Source organism: Hydra viridissima, unplaced genomic scaffold, assembly GCF_058129835.1.
Source record: "Hydra viridissima isolate aposymbiotic clone 2 unplaced genomic scaffold, HvirCarnegie_v1 scaffold_16, whole genome shotgun sequence".
Taxonomy (NCBI): domain Eukaryota; kingdom Metazoa; phylum Cnidaria; class Hydrozoa; order Anthoathecata; family Hydridae; genus Hydra; species Hydra viridissima.
This window is the reverse complement of record NW_028324315.1, coordinates 3,567,671-3,588,388: the sequence shown is the minus strand read 5'-3', so window position 1 is coordinate 3,588,388 and position 20,718 is coordinate 3,567,671. Positions and strand designations below refer to the sequence as shown.

Below are 20,718 nucleotides of genomic sequence, written 5' to 3'. Positions count from 1 at the left end.
TTTTAAAAATCATTATTCAGATTTAATCATTAGATCTTGCTAAAATTTTTGTTTTTTTTGTCATTAAATGCAAAAAATCTAACTTCTGCTTTTTTTTAAAAAAGAATCACACAAAGGCTTGGGCACTAGTATGAAACCGCAAGCTCTAAGATATCTAAAAGCATGCACTATCTTCCGACCATTCGCTGGGCACGGAAAAAACACATACTACATTTTAGTCACTGTGTATTAAGGTATGCATCAAATACTTGCCAATCGTATTTCGTTCATTTCGGGGTTTCGGGAAGGGGAACAATCAAATAAAAAAAAAAAAGCCTAAGATCGAATGATCGCGTACACTTTTCATCATTTAACTGACAGGTAAACTGAAGGAGTTACTACGCTCCACGAATTTAGTTTAACTTAGTTACTTAGTTACTACGATCTTAGTTTAACAACGGTGTAGTGGTTACGCGCAGTCCTACTAAAGTTATTGGTGTCGGCCTAGCGTCAAGGAGCCGTAAAGGTGCTTTTGGTTTGGTTTGTTTCGAATTAAAAAAAAAAAAAAAAAAAAAAATGGAAGAAAAGAGTATCTAAGACAAAACCAAGACAAGTGAGTTTAGAGGAGTTCCATTTAAGTTTTTATCATTTATCAAGAATGCTTTAAGTAACAAAAAGTACTGCGCTACTTATTTTCAATGTTTTCTACCTTATATTTTAAAACTTGAAGCAGTTTAGCCACTACTGTTTTGTACACTTTACTCTCTCAAGTCTTCAAAAATACTTAAAAATAGTTCCTGATTAAAAAAAAAAATAATGCTTAGAAATAAATTTGCATTTTTAGGGGTAGTCACAAGAGACTTTCAGAGTCCGTCTTGAGTTCCTGAAATATCTGTATTAAAATCTGCACTACCACTGCTACTACTCCTACTACTGCTACTCACAAGAGCATCCCAGTGAGCGAGGAAAAGTGAGGAGTTCTTCTCGCTCGTATCGGTGAGTGAAACAGAAGAAGCATCTTTCTGAGAATTTCTTCTTCTAGTTTGTTCACAGCTTTATTTCTTTTACAGTTAAACTGACACAAGGCCAACAAATGAATGGTCAATTAGGGATACTTTTCAATGGACAATCTGTCCACTTCTTTAAAACAATCCTTTAGTTTGATGAAAGATACGTGACAATTTTTTTTTTAAAAAATGGCATGTTCAATGCACTTTGAATCAAACCTTTTGTTTGGCTTTTTCATAACATGGCTTTTCAATGTTTTACAGAGTTTCTGTTAAAATTAACCCAGCCTCAGGTAGCAAGTCTAAGCATTGAAAATAAAATGTCGAAAGTACTGAATTTTGAGTGTACATATGGTTCTGGGGCAAGGTTGGTTAAGGGTTAAGTTAGGTTAGCATCAGACTTGGCTCAATTGTGGCTGTAACTTAATTGTAATTAAATGTATTTTCATGAAGTAATTGTTATTGTATTTTATAAGGTACAGTCACAAGTAATTGTAATAATATGACTTGTAAGTGAATTACAAGTGCAAGTCATTGTAATTCAGTTGCTATTAAAATTTCAAGTAATCGTAATTCAATTACATTTACAATTGAAATTGACCCAAGTCTGCTAGATAATATTTTTAACTTTGTTCTCCATCAATCCTGAGGTTCTATAATTTAAGCAAATACATTTTTAGGCTTGATTTAGGTTGGGCAATATGTAAAATTTTTTAAAAAAACTTTGCATTCTTCCATTCACCACACTCTGTGAGTTTGTGAAAAATCGAGATATGATGTGCAAGGCTTTTCATGATTTTCTTCGTTATCTCTGCCATAAATTCATTAGTTGGCCTGACAATCTACAATTGCTCGATTGCAAAGTTCCCTGCAGTTTTCTGTATGGCTCTGTGGCTATTAGCATGAATAGAAATCAATTTGTTGACATTCCACCTGATTATGATGAAGGCTAGCTAAATCTTCCAGTATGGTGCTATCTCTATCAGTCCCATGGTTATCTGTGGTCCAGGACTGAGAGCGCACTGTTTAAATGTCCTAAGGTATTGGCATGACGCATGGATGCATGAATATATGTATCAATGCATGCATGCATGCATGCATGCATGTATGTATGTATGTATGTATGTATGTATGTATGGAAGTTTGTTTGTATGTATGTATGTATGTATGTATGTATGTATGTATGTATGTATGGAAAATTGTATGTATGGAAGTATGTATGCACGTTTGTGTGTATGCATGCATTACTTTTGCTAACATGATGCTGTCAACTGTAATTTAGGGTCATAAGTTTGTCCTTTTCCATTTGTTGTTTGATGTTTTGAGTGTTTTAGGTCACTTTTTTAAATTGTTTTACCTTTTTGTCAGTAAACATTTAAGGAGTTCATTTCTTCCAATAAAATGCTTTGTTTAATTTATATGTAAACAGAAATATTTCAAAAATATTTCTTGCTACTCAGTTTAAAGTCTTAAATTAGTTTACACCGTCCAAATTTCTAAACTTCAACTTTGTTTTTTAGATTTTAGTTTGTGAGAAATTGCTATTTGAGGCTAATGACAAACAAATCTTCCTAAGCTCTGCTGTTTTGGTGATGGATTAAAGTACCATCGTTACAACAGATGAAAAGAACATTTAAATACAGAGGTTCTCCAAATGTTTTTTGACAGAAAAAATCTGTCGGGGCGCTAGTATTTTGAGTTGATTTTGGATTGTTCAACTTGGCTTTTGATCGCATTATGCATTTGAATCTGCTGCTGCCCAGTGTTATTTTTAAATCTTGGTTAGTTGGGTTATTTCTGAAAGAAGGTTAAAAAACCCAAATGTTTTAGAATGAAATTGTTGCAGTTTTAGTTTCATACAACGAGCCCATGTTTTCATTGTTCAAACTTACAGTTACCCATCGACTTATTCAAATGCCCACAAGTTTTTTCGTTCAAAGGGAGGGAGCCAGCACACAAATTCGTTGAAAAAGTATCGCTTCTCGGCCTAATGGCTAAGATCAAGTGTAGTATCTGTTCTTATCAGTTTAATATCTGGTACGCCGGCATAGTCCGGCTCATATATTAATCTGATTTTTGGCATTTGGTCAAGGGATCGTAGGTTTACCTCGCCCTGACCGCGGGTTGCCTCGGCGTTGCACTACTGCTGAGTGCGGCCCATTAAAAAGAGAAAAAAAAAAAAACGGAACGATGCGGTTAGGGTCCAATCAAAAAACCACAATTGCGAAGATTGGGGCACGTCCGAGGCTCCCCACACAACGGGAAAGGCATACTTACCTGACGGGGAAGTAAACCTGATCAACATGGGGCTTCTTCCAGGGTGAGGCTCTTGCATTGCACTTCGCCTGGGCTGACCCCTGCGATTACCGCTAACGTCGGTAACTCGACCGTACAATTTCTGGTAGTGGGGGCCTGCGTTCGCGCTCGCCCCCTTTAAAGATGCAAAAAAAAAAACCCTCACTCAGCCCTCTATGAGTTACTGGACGTAAACGAGTATTTGAGAAAAGGTATGTTTTATGTGTATTTATATGTTATGTATATATCCTCGAGTGAAGATTTGTCAGTGAGAAGGTAAACAAAGCCTCCTAAAAGTGTAAACACATTTTATTTCGTTCAAAAGTTCTTTGTTGTTGTTTTGTTTTTTTTCTTATAAAATCAATGAAAATCTAGTCGCAACCAGTAAGCGTGATCGAACGGCTGCAACACCAGAAATCATTCAATGAATGGCTGTAATAAAAAAACAATAATGGTAATAATTGTTGAAAGAAAAAAAAATAGTCGCAATAATAAAAATATGATAATAATAGTAAGATTGAAAATAATAACAATCGTAATAATGGTAATAAAAGATGATGATAGCAATAACAGACTAATAATAATACCAACAGCAATGATAATAACGATAATAACAATAGTAATAATCATAAAAAATAAGTAATGGCAATAACAAACTAACAGTAATGATAGTAACAACAATAGTAACAATTTCCATCCATTTTTGTATATTTCATATTGGATTCTGGTATATTTTTTGACTTGTAGTTTATGACTTGAAAACAGCTATTATTGCATGTTTTGATAAGTTGCAGCAAGTCTACAAATCAACTTCGCGTAAGTTTCCAATGCCTTAACAATAATCTTTGAACAGGTGTGTAGCTATGAAGTTAGCCTTTGGTATTGTTTAGATTGCCGTTTTGGAACGATTGCAACATAGCCTGAATGTTTGGCAACACACCGCTGCTCGCGATTGTAACACCAAACAACAGCTTGTTTAACTTCTTCGTCGTTGCGAACAGCTAGCTGCAAACGACGAGGAATGATCCTGGCTCTCTGGTTATCGCGTGCAGCATTACCAGCTAGCTGTAAGATTTTCGGCGGAGAGGTTTTCAAAAACTCCAGCTAAGTAGATGGTGCGCCTAAACCGATGAGATTAGACACGACCAATAGGAAACTGAAGAAAGCCACTCTTAGCCTTAGCTTTTCCTCCTTTTCCACGTGCTAACATTTTGTTTTCTACTGAAAACAGACTGACAGACTAGAGATCTCGTGCGGCTTTTTGTTAAACAGAAAAGAGTTTTTTAACCAATAGTAAAAAAGAAATAAACAATGCTCAAATGACGTAATCTTTTAAAAACCAATAGAAGTGCGTAGAACGGAAAAGTTATCAAGTTGGAAACCACAAATCTACTTTAAATTAAATCCAGTTGCAATGCAATGAAAACAAAGAAGAAAAAACTTTCACTGCTAAGCTCGTCGAAATGATCTGACGCACCAAAAGCCGGAGGAAAACAAGCGCCAAAGGTGGCAAAAAAAGGCGAGAAGCGCGCTGGTAAGAAAGGCGGAAAAGTCGCTGGAACTGGTGACAAGAAGCGCAAGAGAAAGAGACGAGAGTCTTATGCCACACAAATTTTAAAAACATTATACGCATTAGAAAATGGGTTCAAATGAAAATATCTGTTGCAATCGTTATATTTTATGGAGCAAACATCGCCGAGAACAAATTAGCTGCTGAAATAAAATACTCGAGTTGTTCTAATCCGTCTTAGTCTATGAACAACTGAAAACCTATTTGTTTTTTGTTGTTGTTGTTTTTTTGTTTGACTTGTTTTTTTTCTTCATTTTTTTTTTTTTTTTCTTTTTTAGAAACGAAAACTATAAGAACTCTATTCCTGCAAAAAAAAAAAAAAAAAAAAAATTTTAGCAAATTACTATTGGCTCCTAGTATTGTTTGTTTGTCACCATGTTTGTGTGCGTCAAGAATGTATAAATTGCATTCAGAATTGTCAATCAAACCAGAGTCCGATTTTTCTTTTTCATTTCTTCGTTGATGATTATAGAAAGACAAACAGCAGCACATTTCTTCCTTCCAGGCGTTGTATACTTATTTAATTATATTCTTATTGGCGCTTACAAGACAGTTAATGTAGTCTTTTGTGGTAAATTTTAAAACTATTAAGCATTAATTGGATAGTTACGAAATAACGAATGTTGTTAATGCTGGTAAGAAAATACTAATAACGAGGAAGTGGATGCAATGTGCTACCGTTAGTACTAACCATAATTTGATCACAAATGGAAAAGAAAGAAAAGAAAACAAAAAACTGTTTGAATAATTTCTTTTGAATAACGAATGTTTTTCTTTAGGAAGGTTGCAGAAAATAAAAGATTGAGAGAGCTTAACTACTTCTTGATTAGAATATGACCATTTTATGTGCAACTGAGGCAGAACATGGTTTTTAAAAATCATTATTCAGATTTAATCATTAGATCTTGCTAAAATTTTTGTTTTTTTTGTCATTAAATGCAAAAAATCTAACTTCTGCTTTTTTTTAAAAAAGAATCACACAAAGGCTTGGGCACTAGTATGAAACCGCAAGCTCTAAGATATCTAAAAGCATGCACTATCTTCCGACCATTCGCTGGGCACGGAAAAAACACATACTACATTTTAGTCACTGTGTATTAAGGTATGCATCAAATACTTGCCAATCGTATTTCGTTCATTTCGGGGTTTCGGGAAGGGGAACAATCAAATAAAAAAAAAAAAGCCTAAGATCGAATGATCGCGTACACTTTTCATCATTTAACTGACAGGTAAACTGAAGGAGTTACTACGCTCCACGAATTTAGTTTAACTTAGTTACTTAGTTACTACGATCTTAGTTTAACAACGGTGTAGTGGTTACGCGCAGTCCTACTAAAGTTATTGGTGTCGGCCTAGCGTCAAGGAGCCGTAAAGGTGCTTTTGGTTTGGTTTGTTTCGAATTAAAAAAAAAAAAAAAAAAAAAAATGGAAGAAAAGAGTATCTAAGACAAAACCAAGACAAGTGAGTTTAGAGGAGTTCCATTTAAGTTTTTATCATTTATCAAGAATGCTTTAAGTAACAAAAAGTACTGCGCTACTTATTTTCAATGTTTTCTACCTTATATTTTAAAACTTGAAGCAGTTTAGCCACTACTGTTTTGTACACTTTACTCTCTCAAGTCTTCAAAAATACTTAAAAATAGTTCCTGATTAAAAAAAAAAATAATGCTTAGAAATAAATTTGCATTTTTAGGGGTAGTCACAAGAGACTTTCAGAGTCCGTCTTGAGTTCCTGAAATATCTGTATTAAAATCTGCACTACCACTGCTACTACTCCTACTACTGCTACTCACAAGAGCATCCCAGTGAGCGAGGAAAAGTGAGGAGTTCTTCTCGCTCGTATCGGTGAGTGAAACAGAAGAAGCATCTTTCTGAGAATTTCTTCTTCTAGTTTGTTCACAGCTTTATTTCTTTTACAGTTAAACTGACACAAGGCCAACAAATGAATGGTCAATTAGGGATACTTTTCAATGGACAATCTGTCCACTTCTTTAAAACAATCCTTTAGTTTGATGAAAGATACGTGACAATTTTTTTTTTAAAAAATGGCATGTTCAATGCACTTTGAATCAAACCTTTTGTTTGGCTTTTTCATAACATGGCTTTTCAATGTTTTACAGAGTTTCTGTTAAAATTAACCCAGCCTCAGGTAGCAAGTCTAAGCATTGAAAATAAAATGTCGAAAGTACTGAATTTTGAGTGTACATATGGTTCTGGGGCAAGGTTGGTTAAGGGTTAAGTTAGGTTAGCATCAGACTTGGCTCAATTGTGGCTGTAACTTAATTGTAATTAAATGTATTTTCATGAAGTAATTGTTATTGTATTTTATAAGGTACAGTCACAAGTAATTGTAATAATATGACTTGTAAGTGAATTACAAGTGCAAGTCATTGTAATTCAGTTGCTATTAAAATTTCAAGTAATCGTAATTCAATTACATTTACAATTGAAATTGACCCAAGTCTGCTAGATAATATTTTTAACTTTGTTCTCCATCAATCCTGAGGTTCTATAATTTAAGCAAATACATTTTTAGGCTTGATTTAGGTTGGGCAATATGTAAAATTTTTTAAAAAAACTTTGCATTCTTCCATTCACCACACTCTGTGAGTTTGTGAAAAATCGAGATATGATGTGCAAGGCTTTTCATGATTTTCTTCGTTATCTCTGCCATAAATTCATTAGTTGGCCTGACAATCTACAATTGCTCGATTGCAAAGTTCCCTGCAGTTTTCTGTATGGCTCTGTGGCTATTAGCATGAATAGAAATCAATTTGTTGACATTCCACCTGATTATGATGAAGGCTAGCTAAATCTTCCAGTATGGTGCTATCTCTATCAGTCCCATGGTTATCTGTGGTCCAGGACTGAGAGCGCACTGTTTAAATGTCCTAAGGTATTGGCATGACGCATGGATGCATGAATATATGTATCAATGCATGCATGCATGCATGCATGCATGTATGTATGTATGTATGTATGTATGTATGTATGGAAGTTTGTTTGTATGTATGTATGTATGTATGTATGTATGTATGTATGTATGTATGGAAAATTGTATGTATGGAAGTATGTATGCACGTTTGTGTGTATGCATGCATTACTTTTGCTAACATGATGCTGTCAACTGTAATTTAGGGTCATAAGTTTGTCCTTTTCCATTTGTTGTTTGATGTTTTGAGTGTTTTAGGTCACTTTTTTAAATTGTTTTACCTTTTTGTCAGTAAACATTTAAGGAGTTCATTTCTTCCAATAAAATGCTTTGTTTAATTTATATGTAAACAGAAATATTTCAAAAATATTTCTTGCTACTCAGTTTAAAGTCTTAAATTAGTTTACACCGTCCAAATTTCTAAACTTCAACTTTGTTTTTTAGATTTTAGTTTGTGAGAAATTGCTATTTGAGGCTAATGACAAACAAATCTTCCTAAGCTCTGCTGTTTTGGTGATGGATTAAAGTACCATCGTTACAACAGATGAAAAGAACATTTAAATACAGAGGTTCTCCAAATGTTTTTTGACAGAAAAAATCTGTCGGGGCGCTAGTATTTTGAGTTGATTTTGGATTGTTCAACTTGGCTTTTGATCGCATTATGCATTTGAATCTGCTGCTGCCCAGTGTTATTTTTAAATCTTGGTTAGTTGGGTTATTTCTGAAAGAAGGTTAAAAAACCCAAATGTTTTAGAATGAAATTGTTGCAGTTTTAGTTTCATACAACGAGCCCATGTTTTCATTGTTCAAACTTACAGTTACCCATCGACTTATTCAAATGCCCACAAGTTTTTTCGTTCAAAGGGAGGGAGCCAGCACACAAATTCGTTGAAAAAGTATCGCTTCTCGGCCTAATGGCTAAGATCAAGTGTAGTATCTGTTCTTATCAGTTTAATATCTGGTACGCCGGCATAGTCCGGCTCATATATTAATCTGATTTTTGGCATTTGGTCAAGGGATCGTAGGTTTACCTCGCCCTGACCGCGGGTTGCCTCGGCGTTGCACTACTGCTGAGTGCGGCCCATTAAAAAGAGAAAAAAAAAAAAACGGAACGATGCGGTTAGGGTCCAATCAAAAAACCACAATTGCGAAGATTGGGGCACGTCCGAGGCTCCCCACACAACGGGAAAGGCATACTTACCTGACGGGGAAGTAAACCTGATCAACATGGGGCTTCTTCCAGGGTGAGGCTCTTGCATTGCACTTCGCCTGGGCTGACCCCTGCGATTACCGCTAACGTCGGTAACTCGACCGTACAATTTCTGGTAGTGGGGGCCTGCGTTCGCGCTCGCCCCCTTTAAAGATGCAAAAAAAAAAACCCTCACTCAGCCCTCTATGAGTTACTGGACGTAAACGAGTATTTGAGAAAAGGTATGTTTTATGTGTATTTATATGTTATGTATATATCCTCGAGTGAAGATTTGTCAGTGAGAAGGTAAACAAAGCCTCCTAAAAGTGTAAACACATTTTATTTCGTTCAAAAGTTCTTTGTTGTTGTTTTGTTTTTTTTCTTATAAAATCAATGAAAATCTAGTCGCAACCAGTAAGCGTGATCGAACGGCTGCAACACCAGAAATCATTCAATGAATGGCTGTAATAAAAAAACAATAATGGTAATAATTGTTGAAAGAAAAAAAAATAGTCGCAATAATAAAAATATGATAATAATAGTAAGATTGAAAATAATAACAATCGTAATAATGGTAATAAAAGATGATGATAGCAATAACAGACTAATAATAATACCAACAGCAATGATAATAACGATAATAACAATAGTAATAATCATAAAAAATAAGTAATGGCAATAACAAACTAACAGTAATGATAGTAACAACAATAGTAACAATTTCCATCCATTTTTGTATATTTCATATTGGATTCTGGTATATTTTTTGACTTGTAGTTTATGACTTGAAAACAGCTATTATTGCATGTTTTGATAAGTTGCAGCAAGTCTACAAATCAACTTCGCGTAAGTTTCCAATGCCTTAACAATAATCTTTGAACAGGTGTGTAGCTATGAAATTAGCCTTTGGTATTGTTTAGATTGCCGTTTTGGAACGATTGCAACATAGCCTGAATGTTTGGCAACACACCGCTGCTCGCGATTGTAACACCAAACAACAGCTTGTTTAACTTCTTCGTCGTTGCGAACAGCTAGCTGCAAACGACGAGGAATGATCCTGGCTCTCTGGTTATCGCGTGCAGCATTACCAGCTAGCTGTAAGATTTTCGGCGGAGAGGTTTTCAAAAACTCCAGCTAAGTAGATGGTGCGCCTAAACCGATGAGATTAGACACGACCAATAGGAAACTGAAGAAAGCCACTCTTAGCCTTAGCTTTTCCTCCTTTTCCACGTGCTAACATTTTGTTTTCTACTGAAAACAGACTGACAGACTAGAGATCTCGTGCGGCTTTTTGTTAAACAGAAAAGAGTTTTTTAACCAATAGTAAAAAAGAAATAAACAATGCTCAAATGACGTAATCTTTTAAAAACCAATAGAAGTGCGTAGAACGGAAAAGTTATCAAGTTGGAAACCACAAATCTACTTTAAATTAAATCCAGTTGCAATGCAATGAAAACAAAGAAGAAAAAACTTTCACTGCTAAGCTCGTCGAAATGATCTGACGCACCAAAAGCCGGAGGAAAACAAGCGCCAAAGGTGGCAAAAAAAGGCGAGAAGCGCGCTGGTAAGAAAGGCGGAAAAGTCGCTGGAACTGGTGACAAGAAGCGCAAGAGAAAGAGACGAGAGTCTTATGCCACACAAATTTTAAAAACATTATACGCATTAGAAAATGGGTTCAAATGAAAATATCTGTTGCAATCGTTATATTTTATGGAGCAAACATCGCCGAGAACAAATTAGCTGCTGAAATAAAATACTCGAGTTGTTCTAATCCGTCTTAGTCTATGAACAACTGAAAACCTATTTGTTTTTTGTTGTTGTTGTTTTTTTGTTTGACTTGTTTTTTTTCTTCATTTTTTTTTTTTTTTTCTTTTTTAGAAACGAAAACTATAAGAACTCTATTCCTGCAAAAAAAAAAAAAAAAAAAAAATTTTAGCAAATTACTATTGGCTCCTAGTATTGTTTGTTTGTCACCATGTTTGTGTGCGTCAAGAATGTATAAATTGCATTCAGAATTGTCAATCAAACCAGAGTCCGATTTTTCTTTTTCATTTCTTCGTTGATGATTATAGAAAGACAAACAGCAGCACATTTCTTCCTTCCAGGCGTTGTATACTTATTTAATTATATTCTTATTGGCGCTTACAAGACAGTTAATGTAGTCTTTTGTGGTAAATTTTAAAACTATTAAGCATTAATTGGATAGTTACGAAATAACGAATGTTGTTAATGCTGGTAAGAAAATACTAATAACGAGGAAGTGGATGCAATGTGCTACCGTTAGTACTAACCATAATTTGATCACAAATGGAAAAGAAAGAAAAGAAAACAAAAAACTGTTTGAATAATTTCTTTTGAATAACGAATGTTTTTCTTTAGGAAGGTTGCAGAAAATAAAAGATTGAGAGAGCTTAACTACTTCTTGATTAGAATATGACCATTTTATGTGCAACTGAGGCAGAACATGGTTTTTAAAAATCATTATTCAGATTTAATCATTAGATCTTGCTAAAATTTTTGTTTTTTTTGTCATTAAATGCAAAAAATCTAACTTCTGCTTTTTTTTAAAAAAGAATCACACAAAGGCTTGGGCACTAGTATGAAACCGCAAGCTCTAAGATATCTAAAAGCATGCACTATCTTCCGACCATTCGCTGGGCACGGAAAAAACACATACTACATTTTAGTCACTGTGTATTAAGGTATGCATCAAATACTTGCCAATCGTATTTCGTTCATTTCGGGGTTTCGGGAAGGGGAACAATCAAATAAAAAAAAAAAAGCCTAAGATCGAATGATCGCGTACACTTTTCATCATTTAACTGACAGGTAAACTGAAGGAGTTACTACGCTCCACGAATTTAGTTTAACTTAGTTACTTAGTTACTACGATCTTAGTTTAACAACGGTGTAGTGGTTACGCGCAGTCCTACTAAAGTTATTGGTGTCGGCCTAGCGTCAAGGAGCCGTAAAGGTGCTTTTGGTTTGGTTTGTTTCGAATTAAAAAAAAAAAAAAAAAAAAAAATGGAAGAAAAGAGTATCTAAGACAAAACCAAGACAAGTGAGTTTAGAGGAGTTCCATTTAAGTTTTTATCATTTATCAAGAATGCTTTAAGTAACAAAAAGTACTGCGCTACTTATTTTCAATGTTTTCTACCTTATATTTTAAAACTTGAAGCAGTTTAGCCACTACTGTTTTGTACACTTTACTCTCTCAAGTCTTCAAAAATACTTAAAAATAGTTCCTGATTAAAAAAAAAAATAATGCTTAGAAATAAATTTGCATTTTTAGGGGTAGTCACAAGAGACTTTCAGAGTCCGTCTTGAGTTCCTGAAATATCTATATTAAAATCTGCACTACCACTGCTACTACTCCTACTACTGCTACTCACAAGAGCATCCCAGTGAGCGAGGAAAAGTGAGGAGTTCTTCTCGCTCGTATCGGTGAGTGAAACAGAAGAAGCATCTTTCTGAGAATTTCTTCTTCTAGTTTGTTCACAGCTTTATTTCTTTTACAGTTAAACTGACACAAGGCCAACAAATGAATGGTCAATTAGGGATACTTTTCAATGGACAATCTGTCCACTTCTTTAAAACAATCCTTTAGTTTGATGAAAGATACGTGACAATTTTTTTTTTAAAAAATGGCATGTTCAATGCACTTTGAATCAAACCTTTTGTTTGGCTTTTTCATAACATGGCTTTTCAATGTTTTACAGAGTTTCTGTTAAAATTAACCCAGCCTCAGGTAGCAAGTCTAAGCATTGAAAATAAAATGTCGAAAGTACTGAATTTTGAGTGTACATATGGTTCTGGGGCAAGGTTGGTTAAGGGTTAAGTTAGGTTAGCATCAGACTTGGCTCAATTGTGGCTGTAACTTAATTGTAATTAAATGTATTTTCATGAAGTAATTGTTATTGTATTTTATAAGGTACAGTCACAAGTAATTGTAATAATATGACTTGTAAGTGAATTACAAGTGCAAGTCATTGTAATTCAGTTGCTATTAAAATTTCAAGTAATCGTAATTCAATTACATTTACAATTGAAATTGACCCAAGTCTGCTAGATAATATTTTTAACTTTGTTCTCCATCAATCCTGAGGTTCTATAATTTAAGCAAATACATTTTTAGGCTTGATTTAGGTTGGGCAATATGTAAAATTTTTTAAAAAAACTTTGCATTCTTCCATTCACCACACTCTGTGAGTTTGTGAAAAATCGAGATATGATGTGCAAGGCTTTTCATGATTTTCTTCGTTATCTCTGCCATAAATTCATTAGTTGGCCTGACAATCTACAATTGCTCGATTGCAAAGTTCCCTGCAGTTTTCTGTATGGCTCTGTGGCTATTAGCATGAATAGAAATCAATTTGTTGACATTCCACCTGATTATGATGAAGGCTAGCTAAATCTTCCAGTATGGTGCTATCTCTATCAGTCCCATGGTTATCTGTGGTCCAGGACTGAGAGCGCACTGTTTAAATGTCCTAAGGTATTGGCATGACGCATGGATGCATGAATATATGTATCAATGCATGCATGCATGCATGCATGCATGTATGTATGTATGTATGTATGTATGTATGTATGGAAGTTTGTTTGTATGTATGTATGTATGTATGTATGTATGTATGTATGTATGTATGGAAAATTGTATGTATGGAAGTATGTATGCACGTTTGTGTGTATGCATGCATTACTTTTGCTAACATGATGCTGTCAACTGTAATTTAGGGTCATAAGTTTGTCCTTTTCCATTTGTTGTTTGATGTTTTGAGTGTTTTAGGTCACTTTTTTAAATTGTTTTACCTTTTTGTCAGTAAACATTTAAGGAGTTCATTTCTTCCAATAAAATGCTTTGTTTAATTTATATGTAAACAGAAATATTTCAAAAATATTTCTTGCTACTCAGTTTAAAGTCTTAAATTAGTTTACACCGTCCAAATTTCTAAACTTCAACTTTGTTTTTTAGATTTTAGTTTGTGAGAAATTGCTATTTGAGGCTAATGACAAACAAATCTTCCTAAGCTCTGCTGTTTTGGTGATGGATTAAAGTACCATCGTTACAACAGATGAAAAGAACATTTAAATACAGAGGTTCTCCAAATGTTTTTTGACAGAAAAAATCTGTCGGGGCGCTAGTATTTTGAGTTGATTTTGGATTGTTCAACTTGGCTTTTGATCGCATTATGCATTTGAATCTGCTGCTGCCCAGTGTTATTTTTAAATCTTGGTTAGTTGGGTTATTTCTGAAAGAAGGTTAAAAAACCCAAATGTTTTAGAATGAAATTGTTGCAGTTTTAGTTTCATACAACGAGCCCATGTTTTCATTGTTCAAACTTACAGTTACCCATCGACTTATTCAAATGCCCACAAGTTTTTTCGTTCAAAGGGAGGGAGCCAGCACACAAATTCGTTGAAAAAGTATCGCTTCTCGGCCTAATGGCTAAGATCAAGTGTAGTATCTGTTCTTATCAGTTTAATATCTGGTACGCCGGCATAGTCCGGCTCATATATTAATCTGATTTTTGGCATTTGGTCAAGGGATCGTAGGTTTACCTCGCCCTGACCGCGGGTTGCCTCGGCGTTGCACTACTGCTGAGTGCGGCCCATTAAAAAGAGAAAAAAAAAAAAACGGAACGATGCGGTTAGGGTCCAATCAAAAAACCACAATTGCGAAGATTGGGGCACGTCCGAGGCTCCCCACACAACGGGAAAGGCATACTTACCTGACGGGGAAGTAAACCTGATCAACATGGGGCTTCTTCCAGGGTGAGGCTCTTGCATTGCACTTCGCCTGGGCTGACCCCTGCGATTACCGCTAACGTCGGTAACTCGACCGTACAATTTCTGGTAGTGGGGGCCTGCGTTCGCGCTCGCCCCCTTTAAAGATGCAAAAAAAAAAACCCTCACTCAGCCCTCTATGAGTTACTGGACGTAAACGAGTATTTGAGAAAAGGTATGTTTTATGTGTATTTATATGTTATGTATATATCCTCGAGTGAAGATTTGTCAGTGAGAAGGTAAACAAAGCCTCCTAAAAGTGTAAACACATTTTATTTCGTTCAAAAGTTCTTTGTTGTTGTTTTGTTTTTTTTCTTATAAAATCAATGAAAATCTAGTCGCAACCAGTAAGCGTGATCGAACGGCTGCAACACCAGAAATCATTCAATGAATGGCTGTAATAAAAAAACAATAATGGTAATAATTGTTGAAAGAAAAAAAAATAGTCGCAATAATAAAAATATGATAATAATAGTAAGATTGAAAATAATAACAATCGTAATAATGGTAATAAAAGATGATGATAGCAATAACAGACTAATAATAATACCAACAGCAATGATAATAACGATAATAACAATAGTAATAATCATAAAAAATAAGTAATGGCAATAACAAACTAACAGTAATGATAGTAACAACAATAGTAACAATTTCCATCCATTTTTGTATATTTCATATTGGATTCTGGTATATTTTTTGACTTGTAGTTTATGACTTGAAAACAGCTATTATTGCATGTTTTGATAAGTTGCAGCAAGTCTACAAATCAACTTCGCGTAAGTTTCCAATGCCTTAACAATAATCTTTGAACAGGTGTGTAGCTATGAAATTAGCCTTTGGTATTGTTTAGATTGCCGTTTTGGAACGATTGCAACATAGCCTGAATGTTTGGCAACACACCGCTGCTCGCGATTGTAACACCAAACAACAGCTTGTTTAACTTCTTCGTCGTTGCGAACAGCTAGCTGCAAACGACGAGGAATGATCCTGGCTCTCTGGTTATCGCGTGCAGCATTACCAGCTAGCTGTAAGATTTTCGGCGGAGAGGTTTTCAAAAACTCCAGCTAAGTAGATGGTGCGCCTAAACCGATGAGATTAGACACGACCAATAGGAAACTGAAGAAAGCCACTCTTAGCCTTAGCTTTTCCTCCTTTTCCACGTGCTAACATTTTGTTTTCTACTGAAAACAGACTGACAGACTAGAGATCTCGTGCGGCTTTTTGTTAAACAGAAAAGAGTTTTTTAACCAATAGTAAAAAAGAAATAAACAATGCTCAAATGACGTAATCTTTTAAAAACCAATAGAAGTGCGTAGAACGGAAAAGTTATCAAGTTGGAAACCACAAATCTACTTTAAATTAAATCCAGTTGCAATGCAATGAAAACAAAGAAGAAAAAACTTTCACTGCTAAGCTCGTCGAAATGATCTGACGCACCAAAAGCCGGAGGAAAACAAGCGCCAAAGGTGGCAAAAAAAGGCGAGAAGCGCGCTGGTAAGAAAGGCGGAAAAGTCGCTGGAACTGGTGACAAGAAGCGCAAGAGAAAGAGACGAGAGTCTTATGCCACACAAATTTTAAAAACATTATACGCATTAGAAAATGGGTTCAAATGAAAATATCTGTTGCAATCGTTATATTTTATGGAGCAAACATCGCCGAGAACAAATTAGCTGCTGAAATAAAATACTCGAGTTGTTCTAATCCGTCTTAGTCTATGAACAACTGAAAACCTATTTGTTTTTTGTTGTTGTTGTTTTTTTGTTTGACTTGTTTTTTTTCTTCATTTTTTTTTTTTTTTTCTTTTTTAGAAACGAAAACTATAAGAACTCTATTCCTGCAAAAAAAAAAAAAAAAAAAAAATTTTAGCAAATTACTATTGGCTCCTAGTATTGTTTGTTTGTCACCATGTTTGTGTGCGTCAAGAATGTATAAATTGCATTCAGAATTGTCAATCAAACCAGAGTCCGATTTTTCTTTTTCATTTCTTCGTTGATGATTATAGAAAGACAAACAGCAGCACATTTCTTCCTTCCAGGCGTTGTATACTTATTTAATTATATTCTTATTGGCGCTTACAAGACAGTTAATGTAGTCTTTTGTGGTAAATTTTAAAACTATTAAGCATTAATTGGATAGTTACGAAATAACGAATGTTGTTAATGCTGGTAAGAAAATACTAATAACGAGGAAGTGGATGCAATGTGCTACCGTTAGTACTAACCATAATTTGATCACAAATGGAAAAGAAAGAAAAGAAAACAAAAAACTGTTTGAATAATTTCTTTTGAATAACGAATGTTTTTCTTTAGGAAGGTTGCAGAAAATAAAAGATTGAGAGAGCTTAACTACTTCTTGATTAGAATATGACCATTTTATGTGCAACTGAGGCAGAACATGGTTTTTAAAAATCATTATTCAGATTTAATCATTAGATCTTGCTAAAATTTTTGTTTTTTTTGTCATTAAATGCAAAAAATCTAACTTCTGCTTTTTTTTAAAAAAGAATCACACAAAGGCTTGGGCACTAGTATGAAACCGCAAGCTCTAAGATATCTAAAAGCATGCACTATCTTCCGACCATTCGCTGGGCACGGAAAAAACACATACTACAATTTAGTCACTGTGTATTAAGGTATTGCATCGAGAATTATAGTGAATAGTGAAAACAGTTATTTTTATAACTATCTGGCTTACTTTGTTACTTGGCGTGTGGATATTTAGTTTTTGGCTTACTTATTTGGTTGGCTATATTTACTTTATGGCTTCTGCAAGTATGGAAGTTGATATCGAAAAGACTCTTATCAAACCTCCCATCAGCTACGCAAGTGCTGTTGGCTCAAACGCTGTTTCTTCTCAACCCAAACTAAACAAGGTTAATCTTGGTGTTTTCAACACAAGAACTTCGTACAACGAAAATGCATCAATTCTTGTTTGTTGCTATGGAGACCTTAACTGCAACATCCAAGACTTTATCATAGCTTTAAAAGCCAAAAACCTTCTTTCTTCTGTGTGGGGTATTACAAGGCACTTCTCACACCGCCAATTTGAGTTTGCCCTACACTGTAGTAATGATCTTACATATTTTCTTACAAGTGAAATTGTCATCAAAGGAGTTTCTCTTAAGTTCAAGCAGAAATACATCCCTAAGGTCCATGTATTGGTACAAAACATACCAATTGGAATCCTTAGGAACGGCTGCACGAGCGCTTTGTCTGCATTAGCAACTCACCTCGCAAAAGGAAGAGGAAATGTCGACTCATTTTACTATCAAAAAGTTAAGGTGGAGGGCGAGGAAATATGCACCGGAAATGTCATAATAATTATATCAAATTGGAATAATCCAAACATAAACCCCTTGCCCAGATATGAGAACGTGGACGGTTTGACCCTGCGATATAAACACAGAGGTCAACCAGAAATAAAAACAACATCGGAATACATTGAAAAGACAAATGATACAAAAGTTTCCACCCCACCAACTCTCGAAATTCAACAAGTTCCAACAAAACGGGTGGAAGCCGAAGTTCCAGTCATTCCTCCCCCTGCAGAGGCGGAATCCGAAAATGCTGAAACCAGTGATTTCCGACATTCCTTCACGCGAAAGCGGCAGAGAGGAAGAAGGGAAAAGACGAACCCAAAGAAATCTATTCAAAGAAATACAACTCTACCTGCAGTAATTGACAGTGACATTGATTTTAATATTGAGGACGAGTCCAAAATTGCTAACTTTAAAAATCAAACCAGCGTTACAGATCAAAATGTCGAAGAAGATGCTGACCTGAGTTTTGACGAAGAGGATATCACCACTTCAAGATGTGTGGAAGAAACTCAGTGAGTCCTTTTCTTTTTCTACTCCTTTTACTATTTTTTTTAACTCATGATCTTAATCTGCTATATCCTTTCTTCTCTTCTAAGTATTTTTTATCAGCTTTAGTTATGCCTTTCCAAAAAATGAGTAATATTTTAAAACTTTGTTTAAAATGTCATATGAACTTTTCTTCATTTTACATCAATTTTGTTATTTGCCAAAAGTGCTTAAGCGAACTCGCGAAAAACGCAAACTGGTCCTCTCCTCCATGGCGCTTAATATTTTAACATGCAACATACGCGGGTTGAACAACCCGACAAAACGCACCAATTTTTTCGGGTTTCTCCAAAATTCCTCCTATGATCTTATCCTCCTTCAGGAAACGGGCTCCGGACCCACCACAGCAAAACAGTGGAGTGACGAATGGTCGGGTGCGTCCATCTGGAACTCGGGTCCCAGCAGCTCGAGTTGTGGGGTGGCTATCCTCTGCAAGTCCAATATTCAACTAAACGAACTAAAAAGGGATAACCATGGTAGAATATTAAGCGCCATAATTTGCTTTGAAAAACACGACATGCATATCATCAACGTATACGCACCGAACATCCCAAGCGACCGTTACGATTTTTTTGACGGACTGCATGACTGTTCACAAAACACAGGACTCCCCATCATATTAGCAGGCGACTTTAATATGGTGGAAAACGTTACGCTAGACACACAAGACTCAAACTATGCAAACTATCACACCACCGGAACAGTACAACTAGACAAATTCAAAAACCGCTACAAACTAACAGACGTATGGCGCGCGAAACACAAGGACAAACGGGCTTACACTTGGACAAACAATAACGTCAAATGCAGACTGGACAGAATTTACTGCCGACATGACGACGCGACAAGAGCGACGCGCACAGACATATTGACAAACACTTTCTCCGATCACGACTTCATGACAACCACGCTCCATTTTAAAACGATAAGGAGAGGACCAGGGTACTGGAAGCTAAATTGTTCCCTTATTGAAATCGAGGAAGTCAAACAAAACATCAAAACTCTAATTCGCGACCTGCGCGCAAAGAAATCATCCTACTCTTCCACTCTGAGTTGGTGGGATGATTTCAAAGCGCTTATTGCGGCGGAACTGCAAAAGAACGCAGCGCAAGCAGGCCAAACCAAAATACGCGAAATCAGGCGCCTTCAACATCACCTTCACCACCTAGAAAAAAATATTTTGGCGAACGCGGATGATATCAGCGACACGCGAGAAAAACTTTTTGATTTGCAGTTCCCTGGCGTAAGCGTGCGCACAAAACAGAAACTGCTAGAAGAGGGCGAAAGGCCGTCAAATTTCCTTGTCAATCTTGAGAAGTCGCAGCAAAAACGTAAGACCATATCCGAAATACGGAAAAGCGACGGATCATTGACAAGTGAGCCTGGTGAAATTCTACACTCCCTCAAAACCTATTATCAAAACCTGTTCACGAAAACAGAACTCTGTAAAAACAGTCAAGACTACGTTCTGGCCCATATCAAGAACGCTCTAAGCGCTGAGGAGAACCAACTACTCAACGAGCGCCTAACAAAACAAGAGCTAAAGGCGGCGCTGAACAGGTTTGAAAACGGAAAGTCACCAGGCTATGACGGTCTTCCGGCCGAGTTCTATAAAACCTTCTGGCAGGATCTGGAAGACGATTTCGAAGAGCTCGCCAACCATATTTTATTCACAGAAAAACAAACCACACCATCCATGAGAAAATCCATCATATCGCTCATTCCAAAACAAGGTGACTTAACAGACCAGAAAAACTGGCGCCCCATTTCCCTCCTTGGCGCGGACTATAAGATAATAACAAAAGCTCTCGCGCTAAGGCTGTCAAAAGTGATGGGAAAAATCATAGAGCCAAACCAAACGTGCGGCATCCCGGGAAGAAACATCTTTTCAAACTTACACCTAGTCCGGGATTTAATAGAATACGCTGAGCTTAAACAAACTCCATGTTTCATCTTGTCCATCGACCAAGAAAAGGCTTTTGATAAAGTCGATCGCTCCTTTCTTATCAAAATTCTAGAAAAATACAATTTAGGCAAGAACTTCATCTCGTTCATAACCACTCTTTACTCTAACGTCTCAGCATCTATCATC

At 35.8% G+C, this 20,718-nt stretch overlaps 6 non-coding genes across 6 annotated transcripts; all 6 read left to right on the top strand.

The window, feature by feature from the left end:
• Positions 1 to 2,960: 2,960 nt before the first annotated feature.
• Positions 2,961 to 3,152, top strand: LOC149877447 (U2 spliceosomal RNA). Its single transcript, XR_016448200.1, has one exon. It is a non-coding gene; the product is annotated as a U2 spliceosomal RNA (small nuclear RNA).
• Positions 3,153 to 3,255: 103 nt separating this feature from the next.
• LOC149877446 (U1 spliceosomal RNA) lies at positions 3,256 to 3,419 on the top strand. Its single transcript, XR_016448267.1, has one exon. It is a non-coding gene; the product is annotated as a U1 spliceosomal RNA (small nuclear RNA).
• Positions 3,420 to 8,680: 5,261 nt separating this feature from the next.
• Positions 8,681 to 8,872, top strand: LOC149877445 (U2 spliceosomal RNA). The gene has a single exon (XR_016448199.1). It is a non-coding gene; the product is annotated as a U2 spliceosomal RNA (small nuclear RNA).
• Positions 8,873 to 8,975: 103 nt separating this feature from the next.
• Positions 8,976 to 9,139, top strand: LOC149877444 (U1 spliceosomal RNA). Its single transcript, XR_016448264.1, has one exon. It is a non-coding gene; the product is annotated as a U1 spliceosomal RNA (small nuclear RNA).
• A 5,261-nt stretch (positions 9,140 to 14,400) lies between these two features.
• LOC149877443 (U2 spliceosomal RNA) lies at positions 14,401 to 14,592 on the top strand. Its single transcript, XR_016448198.1, has one exon. It is a non-coding gene; the product is annotated as a U2 spliceosomal RNA (small nuclear RNA).
• A 103-nt stretch (positions 14,593 to 14,695) lies between these two features.
• On the top strand, positions 14,696 to 14,859 carry LOC149877442 (U1 spliceosomal RNA). The gene has a single exon (XR_016448263.1). It is a non-coding gene; the product is annotated as a U1 spliceosomal RNA (small nuclear RNA).
• The last annotated feature ends 5,859 nt before the right edge of the window (positions 14,860 to 20,718 follow it).